The following is an 11,427-nucleotide window of genomic DNA, read 5'->3' on the forward strand; positions in this document are numbered from 1 at the left end:
GCAGCAACCCATATAATTCGAATATCATCATCATCATCATCCTTATACCCTCTTTTGCCTTGCGGTGTCGAGGGTCCATTGATCATCGGGCCTCACTCCGTTTTTACAGGATAAGGTGGTCAGCCTTATGCCCGGTGTATCCTATGGCCTGTAGTGTTGAGTTCTCAAGGCCAGTTTGCCTGCTTTGCGGGATGAAAAACCCCAGAATAAACTGGGGAAAAAGCCCTGCTGTCCACGCCTGGCTAACTTGGCTATGGCTGAGGAAGATCCTCACGTCACCGATGGGAATCGAACCTAGGACAGTCCTTCCCCAGGCATATGGTTGCGAAGCGCATAGCCACTAGGCTAACCGCGCGGACATATAATTCGAATAATCGTTAGAATTTATAAATTTAAGTACCTTTAGAACTAGGACTTAAAGGTCTTAAAGGATTTAAGGTTAATATCATCGTTAAATCCTTTAAGCCGCATTATACATTGATTTTCTCGGAGTTTTTCAGAAGCTTACTGCAGTTTCTTAGAAGTAGAACTATTATGAAACAATAGGGGTAAATAAGACCATTTATATCAGATAAAGATTTTGTAGCACTTAATTGTTCATTTATGCTTTCAGTAGAGATTACACAATTCTGAAATCAGAATCGTGCAACCCTTTCTTGCTTTCTTTTTATCCCCCCCCCCAACTTCTTTTAATCACAATGTTGAGTCATTCAAATTTTTGATACAATTTGATGCCATCCTAGGTATGATGCCATATCTAGGATGGATGCATGGCGTTTCATCAATAAAATTTGAATTTTAAAATAGCATGGTCAATAATAAATGTAGTACAGTATATTCATTTTCTTTATACATAATATGTATTACTACGGTATTACGATACTGTATTTATAAATTAAAACAAATGTGTAAACTGTAAATATTAAACTTCGATTATTATTAATGATTAGTATAAATATTGTAATACAGTAGTATTACAATATTTATACTAATCATTAATAATAGTTGAAATATAATAATAGTAATAATAATAATAATAAGTAATAATATATAATATATGATAATAAATATATAATATAATATAATAATAAATAAGTAATAATAATAATTGAATCATTAATAATAATTGAATTGAATAATTTTTTTTCTTGGGCTTGATTGCCTCTAGCAAGAGGTCCCCCCGTACCTCCTGGTAAAGCGATCCCAAGACATATGCACGTATAGCCAAGACGTATATCCCAGACAAACGTTTTACCTTACTTGTTGATGTTATTATTATAAGTTACATATATTTCTGCACACCACTCGTGTATCTGATTTTAAATATAATTACTTTATTAGGTGACACCTGCAACAGTCCAAGAACAAATAAGGACAAATACACATAATGTGATTTTTTTTTCCTGGTGATAAAAGAAACGTAAGGTTAATAAATAAATAAATAAATAAATAAATAAATAAATAAAAAGATATAAATGTCTTTTACTCTTTCTACTGAATAACTATACGATGGTGAAATTTTCCTCTATGCAAAAGTAAATCATTTTAACATAACTATGAGCTAAGCACAAAAATGACATTGATATTGTCCCATCACCCACACACAGATTGCAAAAGAAAACATTTTTATTCAGCAGTAAGAATGTGGAGTAATATAGTATTAGTCAGTTCATGGCACGCAGGTGCACAAGGATTATGTCATCACATGATGTGATAGGTGTATATGCCACTGTCATATATTCATGTCCATTGTCCGATGAGACAGTTTCATATGTCATCGGTTAGTTCCTACTAAGACTAGCTGGTTTTGTGCTCAAATGATTGCATTAGATTTACCTTCTCTTCATTGGTATTGAGAGTGTCTTTGTAGATTGCAATTAGGTGTTACTGTTCATTTATTGTTGTAAAGGGCAGACTGGAACGATGTGATCACAGTTACAATTGCACGAAGTCTTATAAAGTTTGCTTACTATCTACTTATTCTACTTACTTATTCTACTTACTATCCACTGTGTGTGTGTGGGGGGGGGGGTGAGTGAGTGACAATCTGTATCTTAAAAAATGATGACACAAGTATTAATGTTTCTGGTACGGAGGTCCAGACAAGTATAAGTTGTATGTAAAGAAAGAGATAAAAAATTAGACTTAATATGTCATAGCAGGTTGTACGATATCTAAGAAGCTCATTAAAATTACACATTCGTCAACCCTATTTGTATTCTCCGTGATATGGCGGAAGCTTAGAGAGCATGAGCATTGATATTTTCGTTTAACAAATATGTCCAGCTTGAAGGGATGCAAAGTAAACAATTGGTGGCAATATCTTGGAGGAAGTCGTGGAGATAAGAGATCTGGGAGTGATTGTGGATAAGGAGCTAAAATTTCAGGAACGCATTGATATAATCGTGAAGACAGCTTAACAGATTATGGCAATGATGCGGTGGACATTAACGTGTAGAAGTCAGGTTGTTAGGGTTCCTATATAAGACTGATTAGGCCACATATGGACTTTTGTGCACATTTGGTCACTCGGTTTTCAAAAGGATGAGGAGATATTGGGAAAGGTGAGACGAGGTGAGATGAGACTAAGGTAGTTTCTGGTCTCTGTAATGCTGAGTATGAAGACAGATTGAGGAAATACAATTTGCAGAGAATACTAGATAGGAGGAGGAGGGTGATGTGATTGAGACATATAAGTTATCGGGGGTTATTACCAGATTAACGTAGATGATGTTTTACATAGGTTGGGGAAAAACAAAGGGGAAAACAAGAGATGATTCGTGGAAACTGTATGAGAAGAGGTGAGGAGCAGATTTTTTGCATGTGGAGAGTGGTGGGCGATTGGAATGTATTGCCCGAGAGTGATGTGGATGCGTAGACGGTGAATATATTTAAGGCACGGTATGATGGACCGTGTGTGTGTGTGTGTGTGTAACAGTGGGACTTCCCGCACGGAGTCTGTTGATTCCATGAAGATATAATAATAATAATAATAATAATAATAATAATAATAATAATCTGAAAAGATGAAACATATAACCATGAGACCAGTACCTGATTTATACTACGTTGCCCGTTCTTAAACCACTTGAGCCATAATAGTAGATAGACCCATTTTATAGATGGAACTCAAGCGCAGCGTCATTATCGTGAAGCGATTCCACATTTTCAGATAGGTAAGCGACTCGTTTGATAAACCAACGGAAGTAAATGATCTCGTGATTTGCATTTAACCAAAACACAAATTGAAATGTTGGAATTAGAACCTCGTCGAAAATGATCTGATCTCCTCTTTTCGAAAGCGTCAGAAAAATAAAATTTAGAATTATTTCTTAATATTAAAATAAAGTTAAAATAATATTAATTTGATTCACAGAGACGTGGGAAGAAAATGATTTTTGTGAATAGCGTTTGCAGATATTCTCTCTCTTTCTTTCTCTCTGAATTCCATCTCCGAAAAGCTATAAATCTGGGTGTACATTGGTATCGTGGGTGAGCCAAGTGTTAGATAATTCAAGAGATCTGCTCTAAAGACCAAACATGATTCTTTTTAAGTCAACCGATTCTTCTCACATCGATCAGTGACAATTATCCACCATCTAAAGACTTTCACAAATATTCTTGCCACTCATCCTTTTTTTTTTCTTTTTTTTTTTTTTTTTTGGAAACTGGATTTACTTGTTACTCGGATAATGTGAAGATGCATCAAAGCTTACTTGAAGCCCGTGCTTCTTACCTACTCGAAAAAAAAAATCCCTTTATTCTTACAGCATGTGCTTTCCATTTGAAGAAATACTATGAAAATGCGGCTTTATTTGTTAAACATACTAAATACGATGAATATCTCAGTGATAGTCGTCCTCGTAATTTTCATGCGGCTAGGATTCAGGAATTTGTTTTTATGACATGGAATGGTTCAGCTAAAGTTATATGATATTTGGTTTAAAAAAATGTAATTTCGTTCGAGTTTATTGCCAAGGGGAGAAAAGTATTTGAAACCCGAAATATTTCTCATGATACAGATCCACATTAAATTCAATTTGATTTAAATTTTTCCAAGAAGAGTGGTAATGGTTTCCTGCATTTACAAAGACAGGCCTCCACTAATAAGTGCTGCGAAAATTAAAGAAGGTATTTTTATTGTGCTATAAATGAGTACATTTGCTATGATTGAAGGACTTTTCTTTCAATGACATCTTAAATGATATTGAAAAAAGCAGCACCGACTACTTTCAAAACTATTATTGCCAGTTTGTCAGAGTCTGTCAAAACTGGCAATCATAACGATCTCGTAGAAGACATGCCTACAAAGCAATGGGGTGCAACATGTCATTAAATGTTGCAACATGTCATCCTCTGCCTGTACGTTACTGTCAGTAACGTACAGGCAGAGGATGTCCATTAGGATGTTTTTTCTTGTATTGAACAATACTCGTATACAAATGGAAGAATGCTTGAGATTTTTGTGGTTCTTAATCAAAGAAACTACTGATATCAGTCACAAGTGAAAGAATTGAAGGACTTTTTTAAAATCGAAGTACTGAACGTATGTTGTAGGTTCACATGAAATGCAACTGTTGCGGGAATACTTAATATTGATTTTTAAAACATGAGAAGTTAATTGATGAAGTGTAAACTCACATTTTCGAATTTTTGTCATCGAAATTAATTACTCACCTACTTTTGCTTCGCGATAAACAAATTTTTTAAATTATTTACGTATTGTATGTCGTGTATATGCATTTTTTATGTTGTTCCCACCCTTATTTTTTTCTATTTTTATTATTTTATATATTTTTTGATATTTTTATTTATTTTTTACATAATCAAGCCTGCTTCAGAGACCAAACATGGAACTTGAAGCCAGTCCAGGCCTCCAATAAGCGGGAAGGTGATTGAATAACAATACATTGAAAAAATAATAATAATATAGAAAGAAAGCGACATAGTAGAATATGAAAAAATAACGTGTTATCAATAACAGAAAAATTTACAAAAGTAACTTGAATTTTTAAAACCTTTTATGCGATAATAAATAACTATTTATTTATCGCACCTCCATTTATTTAGCAATTCAATTTTTAAAGGTCCACGGTAGAGAATTTAGATAACTTTCCAGGTCTGCATTATAAGTTGGGATGAAATAGTGTTCTTGACGTTGGTAGTCAAAGCATTTGACCACCAAGATCAAGGGCTCGACTACCAAGGCCTTCGAGGTTAAGCTAAAAGGATAATTGGATTATAGGTAATCAAAGCGCAGCCACGGATTATCCTTAGCTACTTTATCTATGACAGCATTGTGATGGTAGAGGTATATTTTTGTTACGCAGTTTACCAATGCAAGAAACACACATACAACGAAAGAGAGAGAGAGAGAGAAAGAGAGAGAGAGAGAGAGAGAGAGAGAGAGAGAGCATTTCAACATAAAAATGCACATAAATTCAAACAGAATGAACAAACAAAACAAAGAAACGCCATCTATTACACTGTGCTAGTAGAGATAGCAGCAACCTTATGTTTATAGAAAGATCTTATTTCTCTCCAAGAGCACACTAGCGAATCTTCCCCGAGATATATTTAAACCATAGTCAGAATATAAAATAGCAAAGGAATGGTGGGCTGGTTGATAAATGAGATGGTGGGTGGGGGGAATTGTTGGTATATCGAGAAATGTGTAGAGAAATGCGATTGTGTAAAATAGTAGCTAAAGTAATGGAAGTTATTTTATTTATTATTATTATTTTTTTTATTATTATTTATTTTATATATTTGCTTTATTTAACAGGTGATTAAAGTAGAGTATTCATTATACCAATTAATAATAAAATCGGAAATAAAATTGAATTTAATAATTTTTTATGTGAATCCTACCTGCGAAAGATGTATCTATTCTGTGTTTATCACCATTGATGGGATACGGTTAGAAAATCGAGTCTTTCTCTATCTACAGACCAAATATGGTTCGTTTTCCAAAATATTTCTAATGTCTAATATTATGCAAGACGGTGGGATCACATTGGGGTGGTAAAAATCGTGTTTCTCTTCAAGACATTCTCAAACATCTCTGGAGTGGAATTTTAACCCACAGACTGTTGGACGGAAAGGGGATGCGCGATCACATTATGTACTTAAATTAATCTTCTGCAAGTCTTCAAGGATATTTATTCTAGTGAAATAATTATTCTGACAAATTTGGTAAAAAAATCAGCAACAAGAAAAGTAAAAAATGTGAAAATAGGCAGGAAAACAAAACATCAGTTGCATTCTCAGAAGCAGGCCAGTAGAACAAATCACGCGTTTTAGTTATTTAGTCACTGCTTTTAATGACAGAATAAATATGGAAAAATAAGAGCATAAGACTGGTAATCGATTTTAAGGCGCCCGTGTCCCACTTTTCTCAGAAAGCTGACGGGACATGAAAATGTGCCGCTTTTGAGAAATTGTCCAGCTATTGAGCTCGCTCACTCAAAGTCATGATCTGAATCGCCCGGATTTATTGAAAATCATGTCTGACAAGTACAGTAATTAGAACTATTAATATTAGAGTTGTTTTTAATAATACATAATATTAATAAAAAGGCAAAAAAATCCTTATTCGCCTACAGTACGAATATACTATATCCTTATAATTAAAGTAAGTATAATATTAAAAATAACTGATAATAATTTTCGTATTTCGAATTAAAATGCGTCTTTAAGTGAATCAATGTATGAATTATTGATTTATTAACCTTATCGGGAGTTTTGTCGGAAGTGAGTTCTTAGTTTCGGCATGTCTATTAGAAATGATGAATCAATTTGCACAAAACTTAATATTCAACAATTTTAATTTTTCATGGTATATTCCGGTAATTGGACCACATTTTTTAATAAGATATATAAAATACAATGAATTAATAAAAGACCCGACAAGTTTCGTAAGTCGTTTGACTTACATCTTCAGGGGTAAAAGGTAACTTAAAGGTAACTGTACTCTGGCAGAATACAAACATGTCGTACATAGAATAAAACTGTTACATAAGGAAATTTAAAGAAGCTGCAAACATGCTTAAAATACCAACACAATGCAATAAAAATCAAGGATTAATTCTCCACCAAATTTGATCAGCTTTAATAAAAAATATACCTCAATCAGACCTCGGACATTATGAACGTGAACAACAGAACGTGGCATCATCCAGCATTGTTTAAACTCAGCACTGCTTTGAATCTGCATTCTGATTTTTAATTTTATGAATAGTCAGACGGCTACAACTGTATAGTATGAACTATTACTAATCATTTCTCTTTTCTTTGTGTTTTAAAATTTAAGTTACCCCTGAAGATGTAAGTCAAACGACTTACGAAACTTGTCGGGTCTCTTATTAATTCATTGTGTTTTATATAGCTTATTAATTTTTGTTAAAATCAAACAGTAATCTACCACGTTACAACAAATTTTCTGCTCTACTTTCGAATGATGCATGTGTTGGAATTAATCCTGGGCGCTGGTGATGTTCATCGCTTCCTTGGAAGTTGCTGGCCTGGTTGGTCGAGTGGTTAGCGTATCCGCTCTCCAGCCCAAAGGGTGTGGGTTCGAATCCCGTCGTGGGCATGGATGTTTGTGATTGTCTGTGAAAATAGGTGATGGTCGGCGGTAGATGGCGCTGGTGTAGATGATGAAGGTAGTTGCGATTAGTGGAGTGGTGGGGACGGAGAGTTGTAGAGCAGGTGTCCTCCCTCGATGAGTCTTTGAACCCAATGGAGGTGTTATGTAATAATAATGATATCTTAATATCGCGAATTAATAACATTTAACAAGCACTATATTTCAATTAATTTAATTATGATGAAAACAGTAATTTTCCTTGTATGTTAAATCAGGACAACATTGTATTTATTATCACGTAATTTTCTTTCATAATAAACGTAAACTATATTATTGTTCATAAGACAGTTATTACGTTGCGTGTAATGGAGATTGTTCAATACTCTTTGATCAACAAGGCTGTGGATTCAACTCTCGCTATGGGCATGAATGTTAATATCTTTAGGTGGGAGATGAAGTTTAACGAAAGATTTGAAATTACCACCTTGTTTATTGGAGGACTGAAGTGGCTCGAAATGTTATATTCTTTGTCTCTAGAGAAGACCTTCCTAATTATCGACTCCTCAGTTCACCCAGCATACTTGTATTATAGGCTTACAATGTTTCACTGGTAAAATTCGTATATAATAATAATAAAGAAAAGGAAGTGTTGTCTTTTTTTTCCCCCCTATGTCATGTGAAATGAATAACCATCAACCACCAGTCGAAGTTATTCATTTCATATGTTTTGAACTATATAGCACCTTCAGCTTCCAGAAAAGTTGGCATCCTTTTTTCGCTCATGACGTTACTTCTCCTCTGTTTTATTCTAGCGAAATATCATTATTTAAGATATAAAAATTATTGTTCCCAGAAAAATAAATCTGCCTTATTGCGTAACCTTATTGTTATAGTTGTTTACAAACAAGAGAGAGAGAGAGAGATTATTGCATCTTGTAATCGAGGATTCTAGTAGCAGAGCAGTCGTGAGTTTGCTGACTCAATCAGTTTTAAATTTAGATTGAAACGAAATCTCATTTCATGAAGCAACTTAATAATACGAGTGCAGTGCTACCTGATTTGGATTATATGCAGTACTGAAAAAGTCATGTTTTTGCTTGGCGTTATTCACATGTTCTTAATTTAGTTTTAGCGATTAGTGATTCAGGCTGTGGTTGTGGTGGCTTTACTACCATGTTGCGAAATTCCACAATACAGGTGTGGGAAAAGTTTTTTTTTTTTTCTTTCTTTTTGATAGTTTCGAAATAGCTGTCTACCTACTTTAATGAATTCCAGAAATATGAAGAACTGGCAACAGCAAATGAAAACTAAGACAGAAATGAAAAACTTCGCACATTCGAAAATAGTTCGAAACTTATAGTGACTGGGTCCTTGAGCTTTATTATTATATTTCAATGTCATAAACCCATCTAAATTTATTTTATGCAAGCCTTATATTATTATAAACATAGACCTTGCCTTATTCAGACTATTTTTTTTTTTCCAGTTTAGCACACGAAAGCATTTGTAAAAAGGTGTCTGACAAGATGCACAAACCAATGTCAATATATAAGAGTATTTATTATTTATTTTTAAATAGTTTTAAACTTAATATTTATTTATTTATTTTGAAACTTAAAAAAAATAATTTAAATGATATACTCTTAGGAACAAATTCTAAGGAGTTATGAAGCTTGAGAGGAACCATTTAGGAAGAGACACCAAAGATTCTGAGTTGCTTTTTTGGCTTAGAAAAAAATGGGAACGCTTCTTCACGAATGTATTTTTGTACTCAATAGTATATCATTCTATTTTGTTTACATGCTCTGTTAAATGCACAAATAATACTAGTTTTGTGTTTTTATATTTATTTATATAAAAAGCCTTATCTATATTTAAGCATACGATCGTGTGCGTACGGAACAACATCATTACAAAAGTCTAGCCACATCAAGTAAACCAGTACACAGCGATAAATTTCATTTATAGTTGTTACTGTTCGTATTGTAGGTGTACCACTCTTACTTAACGAAAGCAATCAATCTCTGTCCACTTTACCTTCATTAGCATCTGCAAAGGATATGCTATATAAATTTACATATCATTTGTTAGTTACGGTTCGTAGCCTAGAGAGCAATTTTTAATGCACGTGTACTAATCAAGATGAAAATAATAACGTGTCATGGTGACGTTTTAGGAGTTTAAAAAATCCCTAGTGGTTCTACAATTAGCATGTGCAGAAGTTCGCATTGAACGCAATACATAAGAATATTTTCTAATTATTTACTAATTTTGTTTATCTCACTAATGCTGCTTCTAGATCTGAGAGCAATAATCGTTTGCTCTCCTTTTATAGGGGATTACACAATAGTATGACAAAACTGGGTTCATCAAGGTCATGAAAGATTTCGTCACGAGAAAGAATGCCTATCGAATATCCCTTCGTTGTTATTTCTTGGGACGATAAACAGTTCACTAACATAGCCACTTAAACCTATGCAGTACTACCAAAATAAATGACAATTTTTCCTGGCACAACAACTATAAACTTTTGTTTTTTAGCTCTTACGAAAGCTAGTAAGATTCAGGATGAACAATCGTAGCACTTTGTGCCATCTCGTGGCAGAAACTAGAAGTAATTTGATATATATATATATATATATATATATATATACAAACACACGCCCGCATATGTAGTTTATCGCTTGATCATGAACTAAATGTTAGGTGCAAAGACCACCAGATTTGGTATGTACTTTCGTAATGGCATTGAATAATAGGTCCGTTTCTTTCTACGGGACTAAATGATCTAGATAGTAATTCCTAAACTTAAATGGTCAAAAGCGAAAATATATTCCTTATCATGGGAGCCCGCAGAGGGCGGAAAACAGGACACTCCCCCCCACCCGGAAAAAAAACCCCCAAAAAATTAAATAATTAAATAAAAATTTATTGATGTAATTATTTGTCTCCAAGCTTTCTCCCCCTCCCCCCGGAAAATTTTGGCTTTGACTCCCCTAGAAAATTTTCTACCCACGCCCATGTTCCTTATGATTTGTTTTTACAATAAATATTTTCATGTTACTGAATTCACGTAGCTGCTACTCATATTTACACTATCCTAAATGTTGCGGAATTGTTGTTTCCAAGTACGGCTTTATTTTGCAATATCAATAAACAAAGCGCACACAGTCGATTTGTATGAACTACAAAAAGTAGACTGAGAATGAATTGCTGTGGATGCATACAACTGTGTTGCTACATCAAAAAGAGGAAGAAGGGGATATTCTGTCAATCTAACAAAGGATAGAAAAACTGCAAATGTTGCTATTAACGAATAGCTAATTTTTGTAATACACTTAATAATTTTATTCATTCAAATAACATTATAATATATGCCTTTGTTCTATAGCATTATAGACCAAAGGGATTAAGAAACGGTGGTAGAATGTGCAATGCTGGACATACCAAAGCAGACCATCTGGCCTCAACTCATGAATGAAAGAAGATTAATTCAAATTCAAATATTTTCTCAAAAGTATTATAAATAAAATCATGCATTTTAAGAGAGATAAATTTATTTCTCGGTCATCATTTCATAAAAATTGCGTCGGTGTGTTCTAGAATGTAACATCAAAATTGAAGCAATTCAACATTTATTATTATCATGATTATACGATACTACATCATTTCTGCAACAAATGCAGAGAATAGCAAAAGATGAGGACGTGTTTTTGTTATTTATTGAAATTTTATAGTAATTGAAAAATTTCATATACTCACCTAAATACGGGTATTATTAATTATTTTTTAAGTTATTCCAAATGCATGTTGTCCATGGTTACTCTAGTACCATAGAT

The sequence above is a fragment of the Typopeltis vanoorti genome, chromosome 8, assembly GCF_054136105.1.
Source record: "Typopeltis vanoorti isolate ZY-2024b chromosome 8, IOZ_Tvanoo_1.0, whole genome shotgun sequence".
NCBI classification, from domain to species: Eukaryota; Metazoa; Arthropoda; class Arachnida; order Uropygi; family Thelyphonidae; genus Typopeltis; species Typopeltis vanoorti.